At 31.4% G+C, this 13,705-nt stretch overlaps 1 protein-coding gene across 2 annotated transcripts in view; it reads right to left on the bottom strand.

The window, feature by feature from the left end:
* Klhl1 (kelch like family member 1) overlaps window positions 1-13,705 on the bottom strand; it is a 377,975-nt gene that overhangs the window by 111,844 nt on the left and 252,426 nt on the right. The window lies entirely within an intron of this gene.

Below are 13,705 nucleotides of genomic sequence, written 5' to 3'. Positions count from 1 at the left end.
GAAATAAACCCACTGTAATATTACACAAACACACACACACACACACACACAGATAATTGAAAAAGAATTGGTATTCAATGAAGATGTAAGTGCAGTATAAAAAGTAAAAAGACTAATACTGGAAGTGAAACTACACTGGAATACAGTTTTCAAAACCCAGATAGTTGAGAGTTGTTGCTGTTGGAGATATAACCTCATCTTTCATAGAACTACTAGGCTTCTTGTGTCAGGGCCATGCAGTATGAATTTGCTCTCAATACCTAAAAAAAAAAAAAAGCAAAAGAAAACAAAAACAAAAGACTGATTTTAGGTAGATAAGCAAGATCAGAGGTGGCCTCTAATGTGGCATTGTAAACATACTCAGAACCTTCCCACTCCTGGTGCTGATAAAGTAGATATGGGTCAAATGAATTTGACATTTGTTTCACAGGTTTCCTGTAAATTGGGGAAGAAGTTTATTTTCTTTAATGGGAGTTCTAAAGCTTGTTTAGGTAAAAGGCTCAATAGCAAAAGTCAAAGGCTTTGTGGGTCACCTTATAGGTTTCTTTGTTGAATCCCATGACCATGAAAAGACTGAAAGAAAAGAGGAAATAAGCAATGTTCAGTAAAACTTTATGGATTCTGAAATTTGAATTTCAAGAAATTTAAATTTCATCATGAAATTTTATTTTTTTTAAATTTTTTAACTATTAAAATGTAAAATTTATAGTACACAAACCATACAAAATATATGGGAGACTAGATTTGGCCTGCAGGCCAGTTTGACAACCTCTGCCTTTAAAGTACCATAAAATATAAATGTTAGAAAAAAATGAAAATAATAACAAATATTGTCTGATCAAATAAATGGAAGAACTGTTTATTTTGTTTTAGAAGGAGGAATTTCCAGATAGCAATTGGCAATATCCAATTTCATTTATCGGTGGCCTTTCTCAACCAGCACACATGAAATAGCAGCAGTGCTCACTTCTGTAAGTTCCATGACTTTTCTTTCTTAATATTGCTCAATACCTAATAATCACATGAAGTATTTTATACCTACTTGTTTATAGTTTCCTAAATATAACTTAAGCTAAAGCAAGCCAGAGTTTTTCATCAACAATAAGAAAGTTTGTTCATCAACATTAAGAAAAGTAACTGGAAATTTGCAGGTGCTCAAATATTTGTAGGACTATTAGATAATCAGAAAAGAGTCAGTGTTTAATCTGGAAACATAAGAAATGTCTGAGCCACTGGCAGCAGAAAGGATATAATTGCACTTCTATCTTATAATTAATACTTTATAATTGTTGGGCCAGAAATTAATTTAGACATTCATTTTTCCTAGTTTAGGAGAAAAAATATTAGCACTTTTACCTGAAACACATTTTCTATTTAACACATGAGTATAAAAGAGTTTCATGTGATAGAATTAGAGTTAATTGGACTGCCAATATTTGAAGCCATTGTTTATTCCTATCCATTCTTCAGATGTAGACATTGGCACTGTTCACACTGGTAATAGAAATTCTAGTAAACAAGCTACTTAAAAAGAAAATTGTAAATTATGTGCAACAAAAATACCACAGACTAAAACATTATGATATTAATATTAAAAGTAATAAATTTGAAGATAATTTATTTGTGTATTTTCTATAAAATATTTTCAGTTCAATTATTATTTGATAAAACTGATGTTGACTTATTGAATTTTTGATGCATATAAAACTTAAAATATAATGAATAATAAAGACAGTGGATTTAAAAATACATGTAAAAATTAGTTGTACCAAAGTATAACTTCATACTTTTATAACTGAACTTACCCTGTTCATAAATTTCCTTTCAAAAGGGACTTTGTTACTATTGAGTTAAATGTTAATAGTGAGACCTTACTTCTCAGATGGATTTGTTCTTTGAAACAATTAAAGCTTTGTCTCTAAGGAATGAGGTATAGGTGTGAGCAAAACATCACCAGCAATGAATAATAAATATCATTATATTTCAAAATATGACTTTGATCATAATTCACTGAGTCAGCCTTCCTTTTTATTTTAAATTTTTACATGTACCCCTGTGTTGACATTTCTTAAACTGTCTCAGAGAGATAATTCTATTATTACCATCTTGTATATGAGAAGCACCAAGATTTGGAATGTGTAATTATCTTCTAAAGCTGACAAAAATCACACAAGTCTTTAAATTTTACTAAAATAAGTAAAATATCCTGCATCCAAAGGTATGCAAGCTTTTTTGGTACAGAATTAGACCTAAAAGTCAGTATAAGGCCCAAAGTGGTGAAATATTTAAATTGTTTTTAAATCCCACACATTTCTCATATATTCATATTAATAGGGACTTACATAAATATACACATGTGTATATAAATGTAATTTTATTTATTTATTGAACTCAGGGGCACTTGACCACAGAGCTACATCCCAAGCCCTATTTTGTATTTTATTTAGAGACAGGGTTTCACTGAGTTGCTTAGCACCTCGCTTTTGCTGAGGCTGACTTTGAACTCGCAATCCTCCTGTCTTAGCCTCCCAAGCTGCTGGGATTACAGGTGTGTGCCACTGTGCCTGGCTGTAAATGTAATTTTAAAAGTTTGAATCTAGTATGAAAATGTATTTTTGGTCTAGTATCTTGTTATGTCATGAAATGAAAGATTTAGTTTTCTTTTGTATTACTTGTGTTCATACAGAATTAAAAATTATTAAGAAATATACAACTGTATTCTCCATACCACATAGACACTGGCCCTTCCTAAGGGATCAGCATTTTCACTTCCCCCACCATGGCTTACTCTCGAGAAACTGAGCTTGGCATCACTCTCATCATTGAAGTCATTACCCTCTCTCCCTCTCAGCAGGTGTGGTTGAATTTCCTGAGTGGTATGAATGGTTAATACGACTCCAGTGTAATAGAATAAATTAAATGTTCTTATTCACTTGAATATTTATTCATGAATTTATCTCTTACTACTAGATCATCTCTTGTTGGGTATATCATTATATGTAGACATCATTTTGTATGAATGTTTGTTTATACTTCTGAACCACATTAAGTGGTACATGCTCCTAAAAGCATTTTTTAAAAGTCAGTAATCAAAACTACTTGAGTGTGAAATACAGCTCACAACATTTTTCAAAAGCTTTGACATAAAAATTAAAATATAGTTTATAATTCTGGTATAACAAAGAATATTTCATATGTATAAAAATGCCAAATTTGCACAGGTTGTTATGCAATGTTTGAAATATTATTAATAGAAAAGAGTCATGAAAAAGCAAACAAGTTTACTATACATAATGAAAATACAACTTTTGAAAATTTAGTGATATACTATTGTTTCAAAGAAGTAAGAAAATATTTTCTATGATATTTTTCACGTATCATTTTTCTGCAAGGCATGTGTCTTATATCGACATATGCATATTTTCAATTAAAATATGCATTGGTTACAAAAATACTTGTACATAACTGATCACAGAAGCTTTATTTATTTATAATAGCTAAAACTAGAAGCATCGCAGTTCTCCATAATAGATAAACAGATTGCTGTTAAGCAATTAAAAGAATGAAGCAGTGATATACACAACACAGATGAATCCCAAAGAATATTATGCTCATTGAAAGAGTCTTAGAGAGTACAAAGTGTGATTTCATTAATATGAAGATCAGTAATAGACAATTAAATTACAAAATAGTCTAGGGTGGTCTTTGTAGGTACAGAAGGGAGGATAGACTTGGAAAGCATATAAAGAAACTGCCTGAGGTAATGGTAATGCTCTCTGGGAGGATGGCAATGGTTTAGCTTCCAAAGGTGTATACATGTGCCAAAACTCACTTAAAGGAGCATGTAAGATTGTGTATATTGTTGAATATAAATTTTGTTAAAATATCTATACAAACATGTAAATTTAGCTAATAATGTGCATGCTGATGTGGTTTAGGTGAAGTGTATTCTTTTCCATAAATTTTATAGAATTTAAAAATGCATTTAAAAATGCTGGATGAGTACAGAAATGATGGATAAGTATGTGATAAAATTATAAAGCATAAACCTATATAAGATCAATTAGTATACTGATGCTTAGTTTATGACTCTGAATTTTATATATTAAAATTTTCTAATATTTTGGCCAAAAAAGGATTAAAAACAGCTGGTAAGGCTATGAATATAACTGGTAAGGCTACTGAATAGCCAAAGATTAGAGGGTTTTAAATTTGAATTAGACAAAGAAAAGGAGTAAAAGTAGGTAGGATGTGGATATAGATAATATTACAGTTACTGTTGAGCGTCAAATCTGAGGAAGTGAGTGGTGAAATGTTCTAAGGAGTATCAGTTTATATCAAGACCTTTTGAAGGAAAAATAGCAAAATTGTGGTGGTTAAATTTTGAACAGTATATGATGAAAGAAAGTTATTGCCTGCACAAAGAATATTGGGTTAAACTGGGTAGACATTGTGAACTTATGAAGATTCTTTTAATTTTTAATTCACATTTTTGATTAATAATCATAGTGAATGTCTTGATTCATTAATTTTACAGCAATGAGCTGGGTCAGTGGGATTGAAGAGATCTTGGAACTGGGAGATCATTATCTAGCATTTGGCTGTATCCTAAGAACAATAAATCCCTTGGAAAAGTACATGCATTATCTTTGTCCAGCAGCTATAAAGTGATAAAGCTTCAGCTAAGAGGTTGGAAATGCCGATGTAAATCAGATAGCCAGTGATAACTGAATAGCTATGGAGGGCAAAAAAAATCTGATAACTGAAGTTTGAAGCTAATAAGGGTATATTCTAGCTAGAATATTAGTATTTTCCTTATATTAGTAAATACAGCGACCTTGTATAGAATTGTAGAACTGTTATTGAGCAATTATATTATATATTATAGCTTAATTATACTTGGTTACAGAAAAAAATGGATCTTTATATTTTATATCTAAAATTTCTTTCCTTCAGTGAACACTGTGTTAAGTGAAGTAAGAGAGGCAAAAAAAGGTAAATATTGTATAATCTCACTTGTATATGAGATCTGAAAAGAAGTAGAGAGCAGGATGGTGGTTACCAGAGGTGGAGGTAGATGGTGTTGTTTGGGGAATTGTTAGCCAAAGATACAAAATTTTATTTAGAAAAGGAGTAGGAATTCAAGAAATATATTGTATAATACCATGATTATAGTAATAATGTATTTCTATTTTCTACTTAGAAATTAGCAGGACAGAGATTTTTAAGTTTTCTCAATAAAAAATGCATGTTAGATGGTTTGACTTAGCCATTATACAATATATAAAGTATCCTGTTATACACTATAGATATGTGCTATTTTTATTTGTCAATTAAAAATACAAAAGTTGCTTTTTTCACATAAATTATTCTTTGAAGAAAAAACATAAAAAACAAAAATTAAATTTAAAAACTGTTTTGTTATAGCAAGATATTTTATTCTAACAAGAATACACTAAACATAGCTTTGCAAATATGTAGTCATACACATGAAATTTTAAGATGTTAATATATACATTTTGTCATTTAAAAATACTAACTTCATAGTATTTATAACTGTTTTTGAATAATTTTGTGTGCATAAAATTAATTTACAAAACATGTAAGGGAATAACTATTATAGAGTATATTCAATTTTTTCATTCTTATATTCTTAACATTTTCTCCAAAATCATAAAATAGACTTTATTCAACTGGCCTGGGATTTTTTATTTACTTAATGCATTAGAGAACTAGGTATTTTCTTTAATAAAAACTTAAAGAAAATATAGTAAGTTTTATATTATGGCAGGAATTTTCCTGGCATTTAATAAAATCATTTTATCATATTTCAGGTGAAATGTGGATAAAAGGTTAAAAAGAATTCATTTTTTATACAGCCCCTAGATTTACTCTTCCTCCTAACTATTAAATGGTAGAAATTAAGAAAGTTTCTTAACCTTCATCATAATGAAAATAATCTAGAAAAATACTCTCAACATAAGTTTGTTATAGGAAGTAATTAAATTTTTTTATGGTGGTATATGGCCGTAGGTGTTTAAAATATATTTCATAGATGAAATCATTTTATTAATTCCAAATTATCAGTTACTGAGGACAAATATTCTTGATCCATAATGTTGTTTTCTGCTTGGAGTACAGAAATGGGAAAAGTTTTTAGGTAACAATAATTTTCTACTTGATTTGTCTTCAATCTTTAAAATATTATAAATATGGGTAGATTTCATATTAATACAAATTTTATGCTGATAAATACTATATTACACTTCAAACCTAATGTTTCTTGTATACATGTGAGAATTAATGTAGAACAAATTGGTAAACATAAAGTTTTGATTATAGGTCTGAATGTTAGCTAATGATTCCTCAGATCTAAGACTTGTATTGATTTCTATTTATTTTGAATTACAATAATTTTTAGAAGATGTGTGGGATTGAATCAAATATTTAATGAATGAACATTATAAGAGCTCCTCTAATTTAATACATAATATAACTTAATACTTTGAGATATAAAATATAGATGTAAAATATAGAACTGTGAATATAATACTTCCAAATTTGTGAATACTTCAAACTTAATGAAGCTTAGAAATATCACAGTCTCTTTCACAAATATGTAACAAGACTGAAATAGTGTAAGTTGTTAATAGTTTAACTGTAAACATGACATTAAATTTCCAAAAGTTATAATACAAAAATCAGAAAAATTCTATAGTGAAAATCTCAAAATATATGAAATGAAACAAAGCAAAAAATAAACCCAATATTTCTGAGAATATTAGAAACAACAAACAGTAGATTTACTCCCCCAGGAGATTTCTGTCCATTGAAAATTGAAGGCTTATGCTGAAATGCCCTAATATTATAACTCCAGTACACCTGGGCAAATTGCAATAAATTTTTTAAACTAAATGAATATTCTGCAGATACACAAAACATAAAATCTGCATGTTTACTAATGGATTATTGCTATAGTTTGAATCTGGAGGGTTCCCCAAAGGCCATATGTTAGGCTGGTTATCAATCTGCACTATTGGGAGGTGAAGAAAACTTTGGTAGGTGGGCTTAATGGAACAAAGTCAGGTCATTAGTGGGTGTGCTCTTGAAGAGGATATTTGTACCCCATCCCCTTCCTGTCTTTCTTTCTTTGCTATTTACCACTTTCTCCAAGATGCACTCCAATCATGCTACCATATATACTTTGCTACCATAAATTTAAAGCAACAGGGCCAATCAACTATGGCCTAAAACCTCTGATGCCACTAACCAAAATAAACCTTTCTTCCTTTTGTTTCTCAAGCATTTTCTTAAAGTGACAGAAAGCTGACTGACTATACGTACCATGTGATGTTTTATACATGGTACATTGTATAATCAGGTTAAACGTATTTATGGTCTCAAACATTTAAAATCCATACACAGAGCACAATCACTATTTACATTCACCTTGAATAATTTTTTGCATTGTTATACTCAAGTGAAAATAAGAGAAATATTCAAGGGTACAGACAAGTAGCTGAAAAAACAGTGATGGGAGATCTGGGAACTAAATTCACATAGAAGACAGCACTTTCAGAGGACAGATGGGTGTACCATGAATACCCTTGATGAGATCTGGAGCACCTGCCTTTGGCCTGACAGAAGGTGGGAGAAGAGGGAACCAGAGTTACTGCATTAAGCCTGATTCATGGAAGAAGGCTGACAGGGATCTAAGGGTACCCTTGGTTCAGGGTTAAAGCAGACTCGTTTATATTGGAGAAAAACATCTGTAATTTAGGCCTGCAAAAGTTCAAAGAGCAAAGAAAATTAATATGATTTCAAAATAATATTACTCAATACACAAAGAATAAAACTAACATGAATGAGAATATTAGAAACAACAAACAGTAGATTTACTCCCCCAAAGCTTTTAGGTGTTGGCATTATTAGCTACATGATATGAAATAAACCTGAAATATAGTCAGCCATGGGTTCAACAAATTAGGGATAGAAAATATTAGGGGAAAAATTTACAGGTTTATTAAACATGTATAGAATTTTTTTCTTGTTAATATTAACTAAACAATATATTATAACCAATATTTACATAGCAATTACATTATATTAGTAAGTAATGTAGTAATGTAGAAATGATTTAACACATGCAACAGGATATGTATTGGTTATAGGCAAATAGTGTGACATTTTATATAAGTGACTTGAACATCTCTGGATTTTTGTATCTGAGTGGGTCCTGAAACAAACCACCTATGAATACCGAGGCAAATGGATTTCTATAGGTAAGAAGTAATACATGAAGCAATAAATAAATAAATAAAAGCAAGTAAGATGAGAACTATATAGAATTTATCATAAAAATCTGAGAGAATTTGAGATTCACATAGAAAATGATCATATTAAAAACACAGATGTCTCTGCTTTTAACCATGATGGATTATCGTGTATCAAATTATCCCCCAAAAAGTAACTATAAAGTTTCAGTTTTCCATTAACCTTCATTACAAAAAAAATGAGCTCTTTCAAGACATTGAAGATTACAAAAATGATGGCTAACATTTAAAAGGCCAAGTTTCAGTATAAAAGGGCTATGAATGGGAATGATCCTAATAGTGTTTGCCATTTCCCACTTGAGAAATGGCTGATTCACAAGTAGTGCTAGACTGAGAGTTCTTTCAATATGTGTACGCTGAGGCCTCTGGGCAGTCTAGTGGGGCTGGGAGTAATAACTGCTGTTTAGGGCAGCCAAGTAGTCAGAACTTTAGACCTGGATCCCTCGGAAAGGAGTCTGGCTGGACATTGCTATTCATCTTTTCTGGCATCTTCTGAATTCTAAGATATACCTTGAGACCAAAATTGAGGCAGAAAATGGCAGCTAAGGTGCCAAACTTAGCTTATGCATACATCTATCTGAGAACTAGATAAAGGTAGTTTTTCTAAAGTAAAAATAAAATGACTTTCAGGGACCACTAAAAATTAGTAGCCCTGATATAAATATTGAAAACAAAATAGGAGGAGGACAGTCCTCATAAATACTTAGTCACAAATTCTCTAATTCTTGTTTGAAAGATGATTTTCTGTTACTCTCAATTTCTGCCTAAGGCAAGTAAATTATATTTGAGAAAACTTAATGGTATTCAGAGTGTCTATTTATCTTCTTATATAATATCCATCATTCTTTCAGAAATTTCCAGAGATATTATGCTGCTTACTAGATTTTTTACTATGAACCTCTAAATCATTAAATTATTCCTTTGAAAATAAAGCATTTGACAAAAGTGTCTCATAGTCTGTCTGCAGAGCAGTTTATTTTATGGTATAGCCAAACCTACTAGTTCAAGAAACTAAAATACAATATGCAATAATTATAAAAGAAGGAAATAATCTGATACTATTCAAAATTATTTGCAAAATTAAATTTAATCTTAATTTAACAAATTAAAATTAAAAAATGTTCAACCTTTCTATTTAAGTTGGGAAGTTTAAATGTAATTACAAAACTTAGGTCTCATTTTCCAATTATTTCTACTTTATACTAGAAATTGCTCATAATGAAATAATTTTTTAATACAGAAAATTTTGAGAAGATATTGAAACTGGCACTCTGCATAATTTAATGGTGATATAAAGTCATCTATACTTTCTAGAAAAAATAAATTCATACATCATAATAACTTTACCTCCCACACACTAATTTTTCACCAAGAATTCATTCACTCATAGTTTAGGATAAACTAAAAGAAAGAGTTGAGAGGGCCCCGAGTTCCAATATCTCTTTCAAAAGTATGCCCCCAATGGCCTAACTTCCTTCTGTTAGGTCCCAACTACTAGAGGTTACACCACCTCTCCATAGCACCATATGTTGGGGACCACACCTTCAAATATGGGCCTTAGGGAGATACTGGAAATCTAAACTATAACACTTTTAAAAAATACAATACAAAATTCCATTTATCATTTAATTCTTTTTTCTTGATTCATCATTCTTGACTGTTGTTTGAATTGGCCTAAAAGACATTTAGCTGCAGGCATGGTGGTGTTCACCTGTAATCCCAGTAGCTCGGGAGGCTGAGGCAGGAGAATTGAGAGTTGAATGCCAACCTCAGCAAAAGTGAGATACTAATAAGCAACTCAGTGAGACCCTGTCTCTAAATAAAATACAAAACAGAGCTGGAGATGTAGCTCATTGGTCTGTGACCCTGAGTTCCATCCCTAGTACCAGAAAAAGAAAAAAGATACTTACCTTATGCATCACGATATTCATATATGTATCACTTACGTGACCACCTTACTGCCTTATTCCTTCTCTGTATCACATCATTATCCCTTATTTATTTATTTAATTATTATTATTATTTTGGTAAGGAGGATTGAACCCAGGTCACTCTACCTCTGAATTTCTTTCCCAACCTTTTAAAAACTTAGCTATTGTTTAATTTTGAGACAGGGTTTTGCTAAGTTGCAGAGGTTTTCCTTGATTTTGTAATTCTCTCTCCTCAGCCTCCCATGTCATTGGGTTCCAGAAATAAGACACTAAAATCAGCATATTACTATTATTTCATAGAGTTCTTACATTTTCATGCCTCTAGAATTTCTACACTATTATTTTCCATAATACAATTAGGAAGCTCAGCCCAGGTTACTGCTGAGAGCACTGGCAAATTAGTCACATGCTTTGTTTCTTTAATCATGCAGTGGCTTCTTGTTAATATGAATTTATTGAATGTTCAATTGATATTTTTGTTTGCTTTTTTATATAAAATACTATCATGTGCAGATGCACATATGGAATTGATATTACATCAGTATTTTACTATGAAATATGGCATTCTTTAAAAAACAAATGGTATTTGTTTGACTTTGAAATTAGACAAATAATGTATTAGACTTATATTTATAAAAATCTGAGACTAGGAGGAATGTATTTATTGATAGTCCCTAGAAATCAAAGGTTTACCAAATAAAATTAACTTACCACAACATTATAACAATGTATTCCTGCTTCTGTTCTAGGGCATAGAATATTATGCATGTTATTTGGTATTTATTACTCTTATAAAGACAATGGAGATACACATTAATAGCTTTGTTTTCTTGATTGAGATAAATCTTTGCTTTTATGATGCTACAATTTCTAACTATTTGTAGGTCAAAAGATTTTTATCTGATAAGATATTTTCTGTTTCATCACTTTAAAAAGACATTTTAAGGGGATGGGGCTGTGGCTCATTGGTAGAGTGTTCACTTAACATGTGCAAAGCTCTGGGTTCGATCCTCAGCACTACATAAAAAATAAAATAAAATAAAGATATTGTGTCCAACTACAACTAGAAAAAATATTTTTTAAAAAAGACTTTTTAAAACCATTATACATTTTCTAAAACTTCTGTAATATCATATTAAATAACAACATTTGATGGTATATGAAAGAAGTGAAACTCTGAGGGAGATAAAATGGAGAGAAGCAGGGTCAGAAATCATTTGTTATTTCTTTAGTTCTCAAAACAACAAGTTGTCTACCGCTTTTAACTGACAGTTATGTTTTATTTCATATTTTTGAAAATTATCTTAATTTTATTTGATAACTGCAACATTACTATTCTTGAATTGAAAAAGAGTGACGTTCTAGAGTTGAATCCATGGCAGGTAATAGATGCATAATTAGTTGTCTTGAATGAATGAATGAATCAATGACAATGACTAAAATTCAATTTCATTAAGTCAAAGCTGGTATTATTACTTGAAGCAATATAAGCTTTTCTCAATAATTCTGATATTACAATTTGTTAAGAAACTATAATATTTCTTCAAGTAGAAAGTACATTTTAAATGAAATCATAAAGTCTAAAAACTTGTCATCCATAGAATGCATCTGGAAGTAAATTATGTAGTAAAGAAAGAATAAGGGATATGTAATGGCTTTCTGTGGTAAAGCCAGTATAAAAATTTTATAAAGTTCAAATATATTTTGAGTCAGTTTTTTATAGACAATCACTACATTAGTCAGGGTTCCATAAAGAAAAAGAATCAATATTGTATAGAGATATATATGAGAGAATTACTATGGAAATCAGCTCACACAATTATGGAAATCAAGAAGTCCTCACAATATTCAGTCTTCAAGTTGCAGGATCAGAGAAGTCAGTGATGTAATCTACTCTGGGTCCACAGCCTGAGAACCAGGAGGCAATAGGGGTGGGTGTGTGTGTGTGTGTGTGTGTGTGTGTGTGTGTAGGGGTGCACTGCTGGTATAATTACTGAAGTTCGAATTTCTGAGAACCTGTTACTATGAAGTTTGAAGCCAGAGGATATATAGCCACCTCCAGAAGAGAAAGTAAATTCTTTTGTTTGTCTTTTTGCTCAATCCAGGACCTCAAGGAATTGGAAATGTTCACTACACCAGTGAAGGATATATGATATTCAAGCTTCTTTGCTCAGTCTGTTGAATCAAATGCTAATCTCTTCTAGAAACACCCATCAGAAACATCTCACTCTAGTAAGGATGGCAGCCATTATGAAGTCAAACAACAACAAGTGCTGGTGAAGATGCGGAGAAAAAGGTACACTCATACATTGCTGGTGGGACTGCAAATTGGTGCAGCCAATTTGGAAAGCAGTATGGAGATTCCTTGGAAAACTGGGAATGGAACCACCATTTGACCCAGCTATTCCTCTTCTCGGACTATATCTAAAAGACCTAAAAGAGCATACTACAGGACACAGCCACATCAATGTTTATAGCAGCACAATTCACAATAGCTAGACTGTGGAACCAACCTAGATGCCCTTCAATTGATGAATGGATAAAAAAAATGTGGCATTTATACACAATGGAATATTACGCCTCACTAAAAAAATAACAAGATCATGGCATTTGCAGGGAAATGAATGGCATTAGAGCAGATTATGCTAAGTGAAGTTAGCCAATACCTAAAAAACAAATGCTGAATGTCTTCTCTGATATAAGGGGGGTGACTCTAAATGGGTAGGGAGGAAGAGCATGAGAAGAAGACTACCAGTAAATAGGGAAGAGAGGTGGAAGGGAATGGGAGGGAGAAGGGGAATTGAACGGAGGATGAAAGGAGACCCTCATCGTTACACAAAATACATGTATGATGATGTGAGGGGAAAAAAAAAGAAATGTGTCACATTAGATTGGGTAGAGAGAGGTGATGGGAGGGGAGGGGATGGGAAGCGGGGATAGGAAGGGCAGTAGAATAAAATAGGCACTAGTATTGCTGTATTGTAATAAAGCCTTGGTCAGGCAATCTAAAAAAATAAAAAAGAGCTGTGTAATCAAAAAAATTGGAGACCACTGTTCTAAAGAATAAATTGTATTAAATTTAAAAAAAGAGAAAGAAACATCATCAGAAATAATGTTTTGCAACAACCTGAGTATCCCTAAACCAGTCACAATGAAACATACAAGTAACCATTAAAATCTTTATCCAGATTCTTTCCTTTTGGAAAGAGACTGTTAAAGTTTAGATATGAGGTGTCCTCCAAAAACTCATGTGTAAGACAATACAAGAATGTTGTATTGTCATGAGGTGAAATGATTGTATAATGAGAGCTTTAACTTAATTAGTGTATTAATCCATTGATATGGATTAACTGGAAAGTAACTCTAAGTAGGTAGGATGTGGCTGGAGGAAGTGGATAACTAGGGGAATGCTTTTGGGGTTTATATTTTGTCCCTGATATG

This window comes from Marmota flaviventris, chromosome 4, assembly GCF_047511675.1.
Source record: "Marmota flaviventris isolate mMarFla1 chromosome 4, mMarFla1.hap1, whole genome shotgun sequence".
In the NCBI taxonomy this organism is placed as follows: Eukaryota; Metazoa; Chordata; class Mammalia; order Rodentia; family Sciuridae; genus Marmota; species Marmota flaviventris.
The sequence above is the reverse complement of the archived record's forward strand: the minus strand, read 5'-3'. Positions and strand labels throughout refer to the sequence as shown.